The following is a 16374-nucleotide window of genomic DNA, read 5'->3' as shown; positions in this document are numbered from 1 at the left end:
ATGTTATTTCTCTTCTTTTTTTTTAGCATTTACGGTTAATCTCATACTGCTTTGTTACCTGGTATATTGTATAAATGTTTATTTGTTTATTTTAAATCAGAAAGGGAAAGGGGGAAAACAAGATGATTGGGAGGGCATTGAGAGAGGGAAATAAGGACAAAAACATGAGAGGGAATTATTAATGTTTGAGAAGTAGTGCACCTACCACCTAACAAATGTAACTGTAACCCCTCTAGACATTTTCCCAACAATAAAAAAGTAACAAAAAGAATCATAAAATGTATATATAGATATATACATATAGATTTTTCTAATCTCACAGAATATCTCCCACACATAATTGATTTATGTTTTTCTATTTCAAATAGAAATGTATTCTGCATTTGCATTAAAATTATATTGGACTGTCACTTAATATATGCTTCATTACTGATTTCTTCTTTTAACAGTTTTACAGTAATAAAACATATAAAGGTACTGAATAGAAGATAAAAGAAAACATCAAAAAAGGCATAAGCAGGGATATAAGAATATGGGAGTGTTATAACATTAGGAGGAGAATGGGTGAGATGATATAATGTCAAAAAGTAAATAAAGATAATTATAGAAAGTTAATGCTGCAACCGAGCACTTATAGCTCACAGCTATATTCCTAGCAAACTTGTGCAAACAAGTTTGAAATAAATATTCCATCTACAGTAAGCTAGCAAGATGCTGGAAGGAAGGAATGGATCAACTTGTAGACCACCAGCCAAACAAGATGAGCAACAGTATCAGGCTGTGTTGTCATCTAAATCCAGAGATTTGATAATTTGCAAAATTACTGCTACATTTAAAAATAATTATATATAATATTGATTTATTTAATTCGTAAGGATATATTCTGATAATCTTCTGAAACAAATGTATATATTTACATAAAGAAATATTCTGGGCCAGGAGTTTGGCCAAGTGGTAGAGTGCTTGCCTAGCATTCATGGAGCCCTGGGTTCAATTCCTTGGTACCACATACACAGAAAAAGGCTGAAGTGACGCTGTGGCTCAAGTTGTAGAACACTACCTTCAGCTGAAGAGTTTAGGAACAGCACCTTGGCCCAGATTTCAAACCCTATTAGTGACAAAAAATATTCTGAGTAAAGAATGCCTGTCTAGCATGCATGAAGACCCAGGTTCAATTCCTCAGTAACACATACATAGAAAAAGCCAAAAGTGATGGTGTGGTTCAAGTGGTAGAGCCCTCTCCTTGAGAAAGCCCAAGGACAGTGCTCAGGCCCAGAGTTCCAGCCCCAAGACTGGCAAAAATAAATAAATAAATAAATAAATAAATAAATAAATAAATAAATAAGAGGTATCGTTGGCAAATTGTCACAATCTCCACAGCCAACCCTAGAGGATATATTTTAAATGCAGAGTTCAGGTATTAGAGTGCTTGCCTATCATGTGTGAGGTCCTAGGTTTAATCCCTATGAAGGGAAAAACACAGTATATAGAAAATATTCGTGACAATTTTGAGGAAGAAAAATGATGACAAAACAGTATAGAAATTAGGTCTTCCTTTTTATAAATAATTTGTACAAATTTGTGCTAATATTAGTATACACAATATAAAAGTTGCATAAAATATATGAATGGTGTAAAAATCAAAATTAAGCAACTTTATGCTCTTGTCTATACAATTCTGAAAGATTTAGTTTTCATTTTTTCATATGTAATTTGAAAGCAAAGATGTTCATTGATTAATAATACATTCTTAAACCTGTTCTTATTAGCACAGGTTTTAGAAAAAAAGACTCATGTGACACTAAATCAAATAAGAATTCAACTGATATATTGATTAAAAATTAATTATCCCAATTCATATCTATTTGCTATACATGAAATATAGCTAATCTGGACAGTGTAAATCAAGTCAGGATAGTACTGACAATTGCAGATTCCTCAGATTCTGTAATAAGTAAAATATTCTGCTTCTTAGTTGTGAGCATCAGTAGCACAGAATATTTTCTGTGACCTAGTCTTTGTGAAATGCTGGGGTGATGATTTCAATGTAATAAGGAGGTGTTAGAAAGAATAAGAACTGAGTGTTTAATGTGAAGCATATTCACAAAGTCATTGTTTGACTGTACAATAGGGGATTTCTAAACTGCACAGCTCTGATAGCCTTCAATATGCTGGGCATACTTCTGAAGGAATATTTCTACTTAGATGACAACATATTGATCGCCTTAATGAAAGAAATAGAAGACAACACGTATATAAAGATTGTTTTCACATTCATTGCTTGAAAGATGTACTATTTTTAAGCACGACATGGTAGCAGTGGCCTATCATACCAGGACTCAGTGAGCTGAGGCAGTAAAATCACAATTTTTACGTAAGTCTGGAGAGGAAAACATGGAAAAAGGAGAATGAATACTTATATTAAAAAAAATCTCGGCTGGGAGTTTAGCCTAGTGGTAGAATGCTTTGCTAGCATGCAGGAAGACCTGGGTTCAATTCTCTGGTACCATGTATATAGAAAAAAATCCAGAAGTGGTGCTGAGGCTCAAGTGGTAGAACTCTAGCCTTGAGAAAGTCCAAAGACAGTGCTCAGGCCCTGAGTTCAAGCCCTGGTCTGGCAAAAAAAAGTTCACTTTACCCAAAGTGATCTACTATTTTATCTTCTATTAAAATGATGCAACCTCAAACAAAATTTCAGTGCCATTAATAAAAAATAGAAAAAAATGTAAAATTATAAATGAACTGAGCTAGAGGCCTGTGGCTCAAGCCTGTAATCCTAACAACTTCAGGAGGCTGAGATATGAGAATGCAATTCAAAGCTGGCTGGGACACGAAAGTCCTTGAGACCCTTATCTCCAATTAACCACCAAAAACTGGAAGTGGCACTGTGGGGCAAGTGGTAGAGGGCTAGCCTCAAGCTGAAGAGCTCAAGGACAGCACCTAGGCCCAAAGTTCAAGCCCTATGAGAAGAAATAGACAGAGTTAGATGATAGATAGATAGATAGATAGATAGATAGATAGATAGATAGATAGATAGATAGATTAATATGAGATAAAGAGGGATGAGACTGTGGCTTAGTGGTAGAGTGTTTGCCTAGCCTGCACAAGGACCCAGGTTCAATTCCTCAGTTCCACATACACAGAAAAAGCCAGAAGTGGTGCTGTGGCTCAAGAGGTAGAGTACTAGCCTTGAGGAATGCCTAAGGACAGTCAAGTAAGTCCAAGACCCAGTACTGACAAAAAAAAAAGATGAGGATCAAAACATGAGAAAGGGTATTAATGTTTGTAAAGTAATGTACCTTCTATCTGGTGAATATAATGTAACCCTTCTATTAATTACATTAAAAATTATATGAAAAAAATTTAAAAAAAGAGTCTTTAATGTGGCCAGGAGTTTGGCCTAATGGAAAGTGCTTGCCTAGCATGCACAAAGACCCAGGGTGCCATATACATGGAAAAAAGCCAGAAGTGGTTCTGTGGCTCAAGTGGTAGAGCTCTAGCCTTGAGAAAGCCCAAGGATAGCACTCAGGTTCTAAGTTCAAGCCCCAAACTGACAACAAAAGAAAGAGAAATAAAAAGATACATAGACTAGAATCATTCAGTAAAAACAAAAAAAAATCATTTCTTGAATTCAAAATGCACAATAAAGTTATAGTAACTAAAATAATGTGTAGTGTTGGCAAAAAAAACCAAACACATAGACCAGAACAACAGAACAGAGGGCCCAGAACTAAATCCAAATCCATATGTGTGTAGCTAATTGTTGTTTGACAATGTCCAAAAGCACATAATAGGAAAATGACAGATACTTCAGGAACTGGAGCCAAGGTTAAATGTATATATACTTACACATGCAAAGCAAAACTTGATCTCTGTCTCCCAATGTATATTTTATAAACATTTATTTGCTTATTTGAAATAGGGAAGGGAGGGGGGAAACAAGATGATTGGGAGGGGGTGGGGAACAAAAGTGGGAGAAAAACATGAAAAGGGATATCACTGTTCAAGAAGTAATGTACCCACTGCTTGATGATTGTAATTGTAACCCCTGTATATATAACCCCAACATTAAAATCCAATTTAAAAAGCGGTAAATGTAAGCACTCAAACCATGAAACTATTAGAAAAATCAAAAGGGTCATATATGATATTAGTTCAGTAAGAATTTTTTATTAGGCAATAGTCCAAATGCATAAGAATCCAAACCAAAAGTTGATTCCAACCAACTGAGAAATTTCCTGTGCAGTGAAAGAAGCAATCATGTGAACAGAGTGTAGAGAATGGGAACAGTATAATATTTGCAAGTTACAAAGCTGAGATATAGTTAGTGGCCAGAATCTAAAAGAACAGAAACAACCCCAAAGCAAAGAGATAAGTAATCTAATTGAAAAGTGAACAAGAAGCCCTAATAAATATTTCTTGAGAGAGCCAATAGTTTGTATAATAATACAGTAATCACCAACAATCAGAAAAATGCACACCAAGCCCCCCATGAAATATCTCTCCAGAGGGAATGGCAATTAGTAAAATAAAAACAAGAATTGCAATAACAATTATTGCAATAGTTTTCTTAACAGCCAAAATAAGGAATACACCGTAATGCTCATCAAAAGGAGTATGGCTAAGGAAGATGTAGTATACTTTTAGACAATAAAATATGTTTCTGATATTTGGCATATCAAAGGAAGAGCCTCAGGATAAGGCAGAGTGTAAAGGGATGTTGAAACCAAGCATGACAGCATACATCCGCAATTCCAGTGTGCAATCCAAGAGCTTATGGCAGAAGAAGCATGAGTTTCACGTCAGCCTGAGACACATTTAGATTCTGAGTCAACAACAATGAAAGAAAGGACAGCACAAAAGTGTGAGAATAAAGTTTAGTCAAGGTGAGAGTCTGTCCATGTACAACTATATTATGCAGATGTTATTTAATTTTATAAGTAAGAAAACCTGCCCTTATCTGATATTTGAGTCAGGAGAAGATTAAAGCATTAAGCAAGGAGCTTGAAATGTCATAGTCCAACATTCTATTTAATTAATTAATTTAGTAGTTAAATTCTTACCATGTTGCTCACTCTGTCCCTGAACTCACAATCTTTTTTATCTCTGCTCTCCGGTCCTGGACTATAGTGCTGAGATATAATATACTATTTTTTCAGAGACCCAGATTCAATTTTATGTTTGACTAAAGTTGAGCCATGAGTTAGTTGCAGAGGTCATAAATTAGATCTTTGTTTTTGAATCCTCAGACAAAGCCTCATAATAAACCTATTACTTATGTATATATGACCAACACTATTCTAACAGAGACAGGTGAGCAAAAGAAAATGCAACAGATATATTTAATAATTTCAGCCTTCAGAAATGAAATTAGACTTCTGTATCTTTTTATGTTTAATTTGATTTAGAAGGGACAGTGATAAGAAAGTATGACTGGACAGAGTGGTACGGTATTATGATAATAAACATGGGGGAACTTAAGACTTGAGGAAGGTCCCTGGGATCAGGCACTTTTGGCCTGTGTGTCTTTGGCACCTCTCTTCAGTTTCTTTTTTTTTTTTTTTAACCAGTCCTGGGCTTGAGCTCAGGGCTTGAGCACTGTCCTTGGACTTTCTCAAGGCTAGCACTCTACCACTTGAGCCTCAGCACCACTTCTGGCTTTTTGCTATGTATGTGGAGTACCAAGGAATTACCTGGGTCTTCGTGTATGCTAGGTAAGCACTCTACCACTAGGCCAAACTCCTGGCCCCCTCTCTTCAGTTTTAATAGGGAGGATTCTTTGAGATGAAAATTTTATGGCCAGACTCTAGAAACAGGTTAGAGATTGTTTGTGTCTTGCTTTATGGAGAAAGGAGCAGGGGGTAGAAATCTTTCTTAATCTAATGAAATAGCATGATCCAAATCCTATGAAGTGATTGTTATACACACAGAAAATGTTCTTAGACTTATACACAGACACATATCTACACATGTTTTTGAACAAAAGGAAGTGATCTACAAAATATTTTATTATTGCTAATTATAAAATTAATGGCCATTTCCTTACAGATGGGGCAACCTGATGGCAGATATAAATATACCACATCTTCATGATCCATTCATTTACTGAGGGACATCTGGATTGGTTTCATATCTTAGTTATGGTGAATAATGTTGCAATGAATATGGGTGTGCTAGTAGGTTTAGTGTGATTTTGTCTCTAGATATTTGGATAAATGTCCAGTTATGGGATTGCTGGGTCAAAGGGTAGCTCTATGTTGAGTCTTTTAAGAAACCTCCATACTGCTTTCCAGAGTGGTTGAATCAGTTTTCACTCCTACCAACAGTTCAATAGCAATCCCTTCTGGCCACATCCCCACCAGTACTTGTTGTTATTATATTTCTTTTTCTTTTTGGTCTTTCATGGAACTTGAACTCTGGTCCTGGGTGCTTTTGTTATTCTATGTCTTGATCATGGCCATTCTAATTGGTGTGAGGTGAAATCTCAAAGTTGTTTTGGTTTGTATCATTATATTAAGTGAAGTAAGCCAGACCCAACGAAACATAGGCTCCATGGTTTCCCTCATTTGTAATAGTAAGCATACACCTAGGATTCTCCTAACAGTGGTTCATAATAGCACAAAAGTTATGTATATAAGGCCATATAGGAAAGTGAACTCCAGGATATGGAAACAAGAGGTTTTTTTTTTTCTCTTCTTTTTTCCTTATGGTTTATCTCATGTTGTTACTGTATCAGAATGTAGTACCTGGTATATTGTACATTTATTTACTTGTATATTTGCCAAGGGAGAGTAAGGAAAAACAAGATGAGTGGAAAGGGGTAGAAGGAGGAAAAGTGGAAGAAAAATATGGGAAGGGGTAACAATGCTCACAAAGTAATTTACCCTCTACCTGGTGAATGTAACTATAACGTCTCTGTACATCACACCAACAATTAAAAATAAATGGATTAATTTAATTAATGGTTATATGGAAAATTGCACATAGCTTCTTATCCTTTGTCAAGATAGTCCAGTTCATTTCTAATCGTATTGTTGTTCTACTCAGACTCTGTTCTCCCCACATCTACCTCTATCCTCATCAAAAGCAAGTTGTCCCTAATATATAAGTAATGGTGTGTTGGGACTATTTAATCACTTTCTACTAACTTTTATACAATTAAGTCAAATGGTATCATATCATCTGCTATATCACCCAAGAAAATTAAAACAGTGCAGGTTTTTAGAACATCATGAATATTGTGAATTATAAAAGTATGTGATACATGCCTAGTCATGTCCAGGATCAAATTAATAAATTATTTTCCATTTTCAATGGACCTCACTATGTGCTAAAATTGTTACACAGATCTCCATTTTCCTGAAAACCCCATCTAGTCCCAAGCATTTTGTTTAGGTAAAAAGACCATGTTTAACTTTGTAATATGAAACACAGATGAATCATTGACACTTCAATCAACCTTTATTCTGCTGGAATCACAGTAGGATATCCCTTCATCACAATGAACTGACAGTAATGTAGAATTGATTTCAATCTAAAAATGAACAGCAAAATTTATCAATATGCACTTGCTTCTGAATAATAATCCAGACTTATTTCCTTAAAACTATGTTTACTCTATGGCAGATGCCACTATGAGATAAACTCTACTATTAGATAGGACTCAATTTATAATTCAAGGAATAAATTTTTATTTTTTTAATTAAAAAATTTATTAACATTGATTTTTACATCAAATTTCAAATGCCATGTTTAACAAATAACTATTCAAGAAGGGAATCTCTATGTACAATCACTGGCACTTAGATTTTAGAACATAATTAAAATGAAACTGAGGGTTTATATGTCATAAGTACATATTAATGTATATAATAAAACATTATGTCTATAGAGTATATAGCCCATCATAGCCCATTTTTTATGTACTTGTGTTTAATTTTTTAAAAGGAGTTGAAGACAACTTTTTTTGTAGGAAGTTAAGTTTATTAGACCTCAGAGATCATGCAACCAGTTAAATGTCTAGATTTTGTAGTACTGCATTCATTTTAATTTTTGTGCCTCACAATAACATTTATTACCTTAAATCCTAGAAAGTTTTATAAGAATTTTTCTTGTCAGTTAAGCATAGATCCTGTTAGAAAAGGCAAAATTGGAATATTTCATTGGATAACAGTTCACTAGGTGCTCTAAGTTAAAAGTTCAACAAAATTCCAAAAGGAGCAATCTCCTTTGCCTACTAAAATATATGCATATATAAATATATGAGAAATCATGTGTGCTTATGTTTTATGCTATTATAGCAGGACTATGAAAAGAAAAAATTAAATATAACCATGGTTAATGAATTTAATGGTTACTTATGATTACAGTTTTTCAAGCTTTTAGTCCTACACTGTAGTTTCCTAAATGCAGCAAAACTTTGTATTCCAAAGTTATTTGCTTAAAATGAATGTAAAATGAGATGCCATAGACATCTATAAATTGAAAAGAAATATATTGGCTTTTGTCTTTTGAAGTTGGAACCAATCATGTTGTTGACTTAAATGTTTCCTGGGCTAGATCAAAACAGAATTTCACATAGTAAATATATTTTGTTAATTGTAGAAAAAGAAAAATATCAGGAAAGCTCAACATTCATCATGGAAATATAGGCCCGATTTTCTTGGGGGGATGGGTATTTATACATACTCTACTAATTCTGCAGTAAAAATACATTATGTGAGGTAAAGAAGTATCAAAAGATCAAAATGAATTTGCAATGAGACATGCACCTACGCCCCTGTGTCTAAAACTTCAATCTATATTTCCATCAACCAGGACAAATCATGTTTTTACGACATAGATCTTGAAAGATCAGTGATAAATTCTTCCAAATTTCTTGAAATATTTTAATATTTGCCAAGTATAAACAGGGTAAAGAAAGAAGATTAATTTAGGTACACCTTTCTGAAATGTCAGAAGATCAATTAGCAATGCACCATTTTGTCTATAAATGCTGAGGCAGAGTGACCCTACATTTGGCCTGTGCAAGTTTACAACCTCTACCTGTCCAACATAAACCATAAGGCGTAAATTGATGAGTAACTTACTTGTGCAAACAAATTATTACCACTTATGAACTTATACAATGGATTTGGGGATAAAACGGAACATGGACACATTAAAATCATGTTAAAGGCCTATGAGCTTTTGGAAACAGTGATGTATCTCCTTCCTTGATTACATAAAATAAGGGGAACTTAACATGGACTGCACTGTCACCTATCTGCCTACCATCAGACCATCCAATGCCTTCAACCCACTATGAATGGATTGTGCTTCTAAAGCATCAGATCAGCAGGATACAGCTGCTTGTAAATACCCACTTCAATGACCTGGAAGTAGTCCTAAGCTTTGGATATCTTGCTCCACAGCCGATCTGTGACTATGTTCATTATTATGAGGCATTAAATACCTTCAGTGTCTGTATGCCACTGTCAGCATTCTCTCATCTTGCTTCCTCCAAGACTTTCCCCCAAAACTGTACAGCTGCTTTTAAATCACTTCTATCCATTCTGTAACATACAATATGTCAATGCTATATAAAGCGTAATATCTTAGTAACTAAGATTGGGTTACAAGAACCTGATTGTTAAAGGCCATGAACACCAAATAAGACCTATTGTACTTGCAAAATCGACATGGTTTGTGAACTTATTGTTAATCAACACATTTTGCCGTTTTGAAAAGGCAAAAATGTGCCCAACTATGCTTCTGATACAGCTGGGTGATGACAGCAAATAAGATTTTGTCAACTGATACACAGAATTAGAAACAAGGAAGGCATTATTTGGCAGTTAACATGATAATCATCTGAGTTTGTCTTTTCTTTAGAACTTAGATTGTAAAGAATGGGAGAAATAGCAACTCTGAAAAGGGCAGTATCTTGAGGGTTGTCACCACTACAAAACAATTCCTAAGAAAATTTATGTCTCGGGCTGGGAGTTTGGCCTAGTGGTAGAGTGCCTGCCTAGCATGCACGAAGACCCGGGTTCGATTCCTCGGCACCACATACATAGAAAAAAACTGGAAGTGGTGCTGATGCTCAAGTGGTAGAGCTCTAGCCTTGAGAAAGTCCAAGGACAGTTCTCAGGCCCTGAGCCCAGGACTGGCACAAAAAAAAAAGAAAATTTATGTCTCTTATTCAAAGTTATGAATAATTAATATAACCATATAACATCAAATATCCTTAATTCATTTTACCAAAAGAGAGTTGAAGATCTAGGAATAATGTGTCATATTTGGGAAAACCAACAATTTTAATAAATTAATGTTAAATTAAATGCAAATCCATGTCTCTACATTTGTCTTAGGCAAAAATTCACAGTTCATTTTAAGTGTTGTTATTTTATATAGAAGACATAAAGATTTTGCATGCTTAATAGATACATCAAGATTTAAGATGATGTACACTACACTAACTCCAACCTACTGTAAAAAAGGATAAAATATTCTTTTTCTTGTTAAAAAATAGGTTCCATACACATAGGAGAACAATTCCTCAAATTCATGGCAAATGTAATTTTGATATTTTTATCATTACTGTCTTGAACTCAAGACCTTACATTTGCAAACTATTGAGCCAGTACCCAAGTCACTAAAGCCAAATTATTCTTGTAAACTTCATGTTTTCCATGAGTTTCTTGACTTTAAACTTGCATCACTGAGTTCACTCTATGATCATGGCTATATGCCACAACAGCATTTGGCAACATGTGGCATCTCATTGACTGTTTGAATTGAGTCACGGGGTACTATATTTGTAGATTAGAATTAGTTGCTGCAAGGAAGCTTTATTGTTCAGTAATTGTTAGGTTCCGCCACCCAGTGAGTGTCTCATTAAGTTCAAGATCTGCTATTAAAGTATTTATTGAAAAACTATAGGCTATCCATGTGACAGATTAGAGGGAACTACCTCTCGGTGGTGCATGAAGGCAAGAGTTAAGCATTGTTAAAGCCTTATTAACAATTGCTAAATCACTGTTAATGATAAGTCTTCAATATAAGCATCTCTTCTAATGTTTACATTTCCTTTAAATAAGCTAAGATTATGGAAGCAGTGGCATTTGATTCCCTGACTTTTAGACCTTTTCTCTGTGCTCAGGCTGCCATGAGCAAAGGACTAGTAAATCAACACTGTTAGTGAGCACCAACCATATGCTACCCCCGGTTACTTTCAACTCACCACAGACTCCTCAAGGACCCTACACAGCAATTGCATTGCTTGTGGCTAAAGATCAACTCTGGTTCCTGAAAACACTGGGCTAACATTGATTGAAATAGATTGTACTACTCTTTCCAGCATCACAAGACTGGTGATGTCTAAATTGCTCAGCAGCCACTGCCACCCAAGCATTCAGGAGAAACTTCCATTGCTAGCTCAACACAAAGCATGTCTTCATCTGCCCAAAAGACTTCTGTGAATGGTGTACACAGCCTTGTCACACTCAATTTCTGACTGTATTGTTTGGCTCACTTTATAAGTCAGCCAGGAAAACATCCCTCCTTTTCTGCCCCATGGTGCTACAATGTTAGGGAAAACATCTTTCCTGGCCTAGGTTGGACCTTAATTGCTGGTAAAACAAGTTAAACCATCTCAAAAACAAAACCATACTGAAGAGAGTATAAGCATATCTCAAAGGCTAAGACATTTGTTCAACAAATGTGAGCTTATTGGTTCAGTTTTGATGATGAATAAACAAAAAGGTAAAAAGATAAAAGTAGCTTTCAGTGCAAGTCAATGGATGAGAATTCTGTAATCACAATGATAATCTCTGAATCATAATCACATATTCTTTGCCTAAGTTATGACTTTAATAAGTTGCTTTAGAAAATTGGATGGTTTGTGAACAGATGAAATGAAACTGACAAAAATGTACCTTTAAAAATGTCTTTGGACTTTTGATTTTCCTGGAGCCTTGATTGATAGGTAAAATGACTACCTCATAAGTTTTCACATCCTAAGTTCTAGAAATGGCATGTCACCTTCAGATAGAAACAAAAATAAGCAAAAAGAAACTTCAGAAAGATTGGATTGATGTCATAGACCAAAAGAAAAGATCATCTAATATTATCCAAGTGAAAAGAACCTCATCACAAGAATGCTTAAATCAGAATTACCTGCAACCTTATCACAAGAATGCTTAAAACAGAACTTCCTCCATTCAAAAGGAAAAAAATAACATTCAGAGGAAAAAGTAGACATATTTATTTTACAGAATTTGTAGAACAAGCTAGATGGTTACTTTTGCAAACAGCTACTGGGAAATGATGGCCTCTTGAATATGAGAGTGAATCTGAGTTGATATTAAACAAACAAGCAGAGACTCAGTCCTACAAAAATAAAGAATTTAATTCTACTGATGGCCTGCTAGCTAGGAAGAGCTTTGCAAACTTCCTTAAGGACTGATGCCCTGGCTGAAACTTTCATTTTAGACTGTGCTAAGTAGAAGTCCTTGATCAGTACTCAATACCTACCCCACGGAAATAGTGAGATAGTAAGTGTGTCTTGTATTAAATCACTAAGTTTTTATGGAAGCAAAAGAAAACATCCCATTCAATCCCATTCAAAGCATTTATTTTGTCTTAGGCTTTGTGTGCTTTTAGGTTGCAATCTTCTTCATGTTTCCGATTAATATTTCATCCAATGGGGTTTAAAAGCGAATTAATAGACTTGCCTAATTTTCTAACAAAACCCCTAAACTTCCTTGTATATCCAGAAAGGCCAGTATATCTAGCAACACAGCCACCTGATATATTTCACTCTCAAGGCAGAGTTCCCAGGTTGGCAAAGTTTCTTGTTGATTGTAGAAACAGGAATGTAACAAGCTCATCTGTGTGTTTGATTGATAGGACTACTTACAGGAAGCATTAAAGTATTTAGTGTTCACAAATGGCAGGTTTGTATTACTTGATACCAAATGTCTTCCGGCTTTCGACCACTATAAACACAGTTTGGATAATTGAGTCCCAGAAGATCTTATCAAATAGGAGGAAAATCAGAGAGTATTCCCCAAACAGGAATCTGGATGTGGGGTAAGTTTAGAAATGCTGAAAAATGCTAAATATAGACAGAGTGGTCAGCTACAACTAGAAACGGGCTTAAAATGTACTGTAAATACCTGGCATTTGTTTAAAAAAACCAAGAGGAAATTGAAATGAAAATTTCAGCTCACTTCAGGTTAGATCATAGTAGCTACTGGCATTAAAGGATGATAAAATGGGATAACATAACTGATATAAAAACTGAGCTAAAAATATCAGGGAGTTTGTTGCTCTTGGGTTAGCTCATAGTTTCCTGTGGCAGGGAGTAAGGAGAAGGATGTTCAAGGAGCCATTCAAAAATTCAGGCAATACCACCTAGCTTACTTATAGTCCTCAAGAGCAAGAATCAAAAATTTAAAGCCTTCCACCTATTTGAATATCACTTTTCAAGAAAGCATGTATGTGCTTTTAAGAGGACTGCTATAAAGAATATGACAAGCAAAGACTTTAATATATATTCTGCTTAAAAATCAATTGATGGCCAAAGTTCTACATTCTTATCATCCTCAATTGTAAACTTTGTAGCTACCTGGAAAATAACCGAAAAACAAAACAAAACAAAGACTGAGACAATAGTACAAGAGATTTTAGTGGCCAGATCTAGGAAGAGAAGCATTTCTTTCAATCACATACCAATAAAAACACATAATTAATAGGGTCCCACCTCTGTGAAGACTCAGTTACAAATGTTTGCATTCATGTACAAGTGGAGAAGGGACACTGAAAATTATTTGTTAGAGAAAAATTAAGTTTTGCTGCTGATAGTTTTTATTAAAACTTGTAAAAATTACATGGTAGCAAACACTATGGAATATTTTAATACACAACAGAAAATAGCTAAATAAAGTAAATCTATAAAATAAATGACTGAAAGGCCTAAAATTGTACAGGTGAAAAATTGGAAGCCAGAAAATGATAGTTTTTAAAATATTAACATAATTCCAAACTACATTTATCTACTTCCTTAACAACAACAACAACAACAACAACAAACCCTCTAAATACTGGAATATGTTGTGAGAGGTTTGGCACAGGTAAAAAAAAAGCCTTTTTCAGAACAAAGCAATAAACAGAAGTAAGATTGTTCTCTAATTTCCACATATTTAGTTCCCCAATGGCTTGGTACACTTGTGAAATAAATTCTTTTTCATGTTATGCTTACTGCTAATCTCTAGGAGAAAAAACCTTTCAATTAAATACTTCTTTAATAAAATAATCATAAGTGTAATTCTAAATAACCAAATTCACACTTAAAATTGAACAGTTTTTATTAAGCATTCAACAAGGACTAAACTTACAGAAAATGGCAATGTATTGTTGTATATGCATTATAGTTTACTTCCATTTTTGTATATCACTCTTTCTTGTTCTTTAATAGGAAGCATGGGTTCCAATGGTTAAGAAAAGTCTTTCCTTACCTTACTGAGAAGATTTCACATTCTATTTCAGCTACTTTTATTCATCTTGATTTGTGTTGAACAATAATACACCGACTATTTACTTGGTTTACTGAAAGTTAGAATATTAATGAAAGAAATGTCTTTTCTCTATCTGAAATTGCTTAAAGACCAGACTTTAAAATAACAGAAAGAGTTGTGTCTTAATATTTCTCCACTTCTGTCATTACTGTGTTTTTCCCCACCTGTAATGAAAAAGGTAAGGAAAGAAAAATCCAGTATCTTTTCAGAAACACTTTCGGTAAATTCCTTTGATATAGAACTCTCTATGGAATCTTTCAGTCTGTTTTATTTACCTCTTTAATTTTAGGCAGAAGAAAAATATCACACGTTAGATGTACATTGCTATTTGTGAAAGTCGTGTATTATGCACTTATAATTTGTGTGCATGGGTCTGTGCTGGTACTGTCAGCTTTTCTGCTTCTAGCTGGTACTCTACCATTGAGCCAAACATTCATTTCCAGCTTTGTGCTGGTTAATGATAAATGCCTCTTGTATCTGGAAACAGGCTTTACATCTTGTTTGTCATACCTCAGCCTCTCCAGTATTTATGATGATATACCGAGCCCCCATGCCCTGCTAAGCTATCTGTATTTCTCATCCTTTCTTGATGATGGTTTTTCCTTCAGGAAATCAGGAAATCTCAAATTTCTCTTCACAAAACCGTTGCTGGGGACTTTAGATAGGCTCTTGATGTTGTTCAGATGCTTACACTGTTTATCTGTGTATGGGTTTCATACACATCCTGTCTATTCTAGACCAGTTACATTATCTGATTGTCAAAACATGTCTCCTCCACAAACTGGCATCCAGTAGGACCAACTGGATGATGACAAAAATCTCAACTTTTACAGAAAGCATGATCATTTAAGAGGAAGCAGCATTCTCTCAACCTCATGTGGGCAATGGCTACGAAAGCCCTTACTATACCATTCCGTAGCAGAATAGGACCCCAAGATCAGTGTGCATTGCAAAATACTCGACTTTCTAACCTGAGTCTCACGGAGAAACTCTCGCATGGCCACGATCATCTCCTGTGGATTGCAATTTGCCGTGATGCAAAAGTGCATTGTGACTCGGCAAGAGGTTTGTGGTCTCTCATGCTGTTTTGCGAATGGTCTCACAACCATCAGCATGTATGTGTCACGTGATGTCACACCCTACAGTGTGGAGAAATTTATTACTTGTCATATTTTTGGGAACCTGGCAATGTGTTTAAAGAAAGCTTTACAAAAGAATGAGATCTGCCTTTAAGTAAATCAAAGTGGGGGGAGGACTACTGAGATTTTCTTGACCATATTTCTAGCTCTGTGTGAAACTAATAGGTATAAGTAATCTGTGAGCTGAAATGCTTTGTTACTGTCACTGGAACATATCACACTTGCCATGGTTTGAAATTGGATTTTTAAGTCATGGAAATCCTGGATTTTCTCTTCTTACATAGTCTGACAACCTGTGCTCGCTTCAGCAGCACATGTACTAAAAATTGAGAGGATACAGAGATTAGCATGGCTTCTATGCCAGGATGACATGTAAATTCATAAAGTATTACATATTAACAAAAACAATTTGTATTAAACATCCAGTGATTTATTCCTGGTTCTTGTACTTTGCTAATATGAAAGATTATTTGTTTGTTTGTTTGTTTTTGCCAGTCCTAGGCTTGAGCTCAGGGCCTGAGCACTGTCCTTGGATTTTCTCAAAGCTAGAGCTCTACCACTTGAGCCTCAGCAAGACTTCCGGCTTTTTTCTACGTATGTGGTACCGAGGAATTGAACCTGGGTCTTCATGCATGCTAGGCAAGCACTTTAACCACTAGGCCAAACTCCTGGCC

The 16374-nt window shown here is 35.1% G+C and overlaps 1 non-coding gene across 1 annotated transcript; it reads left to right on the top strand.

Moving 5' to 3' along the window:
• Positions 1-15995: 15995 nt before the first annotated feature.
• On the top strand, positions 15996-16100 carry LOC150069409 (U6 spliceosomal RNA). The gene has a single exon (XR_016538464.1). It is a non-coding gene; the product is annotated as a U6 spliceosomal RNA (small nuclear RNA).
• Positions 16101-16374: the final 274 nt, after the last annotated feature.

The sequence above is a fragment of the Megascapheus bottae genome, chromosome 1 (assembly GCF_031878675.1).
Source record: "Megascapheus bottae isolate mThoBot1 chromosome 1, mThoBot2.hap1, whole genome shotgun sequence".
Classification (NCBI taxonomy): Eukaryota; Metazoa; Chordata; class Mammalia; order Rodentia; family Geomyidae; genus Megascapheus; species Megascapheus bottae.
This window is presented reverse-complemented; position numbering and strand designations above follow the sequence as displayed.